Source organism: Labrus bergylta, chromosome 13, assembly GCF_963930695.1.
Source record: "Labrus bergylta chromosome 13, fLabBer1.1, whole genome shotgun sequence".
In the NCBI taxonomy this organism is placed as follows: domain Eukaryota; kingdom Metazoa; phylum Chordata; class Actinopteri; order Labriformes; family Labridae; genus Labrus; species Labrus bergylta.
The window spans coordinates 21,125,756-21,127,451 of record NC_089207.1 but is presented as its reverse complement, the minus strand read 5'-3'; the positions used below and the strand labels follow the sequence as shown (position 1 = coordinate 21,127,451).

General features: G+C 43.0%; 1 protein-coding gene across 1 annotated transcript in view; it reads left to right on the top strand.

Annotated features, from left to right (window-relative positions):
• The first annotated feature begins 1,387 nt into the window (after positions 1 to 1,387).
• htr2aa (5-hydroxytryptamine (serotonin) receptor 2A, genome duplicate a) overlaps positions 1,388 to 1,696 on the top strand; it is a 38,275-nt gene continuing 37,966 nt past the window's right edge. The window contains exon 1 of the mRNA XM_020635465.2: positions 1,388 to 1,696. This exon is cut by the window's right edge and continues 1,722 nt beyond it. The gene's annotated coding sequence lies outside the window, so the exon portion shown is untranslated.

The window sequence follows — 1,696 nt, the reverse complement described above, 5'->3', positions numbered from 1 at the left end:
ATTCCAGGCTTCGTCTATGAGTCCAGGTTTTTTTGTTTTGTTTTTTGTATTTGGATCACATAAGAAGATATGGCTGGTTTCAAAAACAAGTTCATGGGTGTGGGTCGTCTGTCAAGTAACGCCCAACTTTAAATCGTCCTGTAGAGACAGCAGTGTGTTTCAAACCGCGTCTTTACCTTTCATCATGTTTCTCTCCATTATTATTTCCATTTCAACTTTCTGTTACAAAACAGAATAATTCAATGTTTAAAGAGAAGAAGAGCAATGATTTCTGTTCTATCAGAGCGCACACATAACATCCATTAAGCCGGTCGGAGAGAGAGTGAGGCTTGCTGAAATAAAACCAGCCGCAGACAAAGAGAGGGAACGTTAATAACCTTCATTGTGATTTCCGTTAACAGTTTTTTTTGCTTCACTGAAGATCTTTTGTCTGATGATGGATTTTTATTTTAGCCGCTGTTCTCGAGCAGAAAACTACTTTTTATTCACATGAAAATGAAATGAAAGGGAAATGTCAGCGGAAGCAAAAAATCAACATCAGAGCATTTTGTCGCTGGAGCAACGTTTCCTGTCGGCTGCTTCTGGATTAAATGCTCGAAGACAAAGCTCAGTTTTCACAGCAGCTCCGCTCTGCAGTACATGAAGCATCAACACGTTCTCTACAGCTGACAGAAACCACAACTCATATTAAACTCTCCGCGCTGCTGCTCGCAGCTCGTCTCTTCAGTTACGCAGAGTTTAATACTCCGCCATCGTGAAACCATCACTCTTTAAACGCTCATGTTCTAAAGGTATATGTAGAATTGAATGAGTAATGTTTACAATCAAATATCTAAATTAATTAAAAATGGACTAAACCTTTTTTGTGTATATTTTATTGTTGAGTTCTTACATTACCTCAAATATTTCAGAGAAATCCTCTGTCTTTGTAATGTATCCTTAATCACACCCATTGAGTCAAACACGATAACTGGCAGCTGTAGACCAACAACTCCCATAACTGGAGTCCCGGGTATTTGAAGAGAGAGATGTAGGGGCGCCGCTGGTCTAGTGGTTAGTGCACGCGCCCTATGTGCAGAGGCTGTAGTCCTTAAAGAGGGCGGCCCTGGTTGAAGTCTGACCTCTGGCTCCTTTCCTGCATCTCTCTCCCTGATTCCTGAATATAGCCACCGTCCTGTCTCTAAATAAAGAAAATAAACCTTTAAAAAAGAGAGAGAGTGATGTTTGTGGTTCTAAAAATCCTCTTCCTCTGTAACTAAACGGTCTACCTCTGCAGGAATCCTTCATTAGACCCTCAGAATAACAATCTGAGCCGGTCGGAGGTACAGGAAGAATCAATCAGGGATCAATCGAGGATTACGTTACAGCCTGATTCACCGCTGCAGGCTGAAGACGTCTACTGCGTCTGACTCATTTAGATGTCAAGCCAATATGGAAGAAACAGAATTGCCCTTTAAGGAGAGCGATCAAGCAGAGCGAACGGGACTCACAGATTCAGCAGAACAGAGAGCGGGGATGCAATGAATGAACGCTGAGAGAGAGAGCGAGCCAATACGGTTCAAGGGAGAGAGAGACGCCGGGAAAAAGGAGAGAGAGCGAGAGCAGAGGAGATCCCAGAGAGAGAGAGAGAGAGAGAGGCAGCGTGCAGGGAAATCATTCAGCTCCTGATCTTCAGCGAGGACTCTACAACTTACAG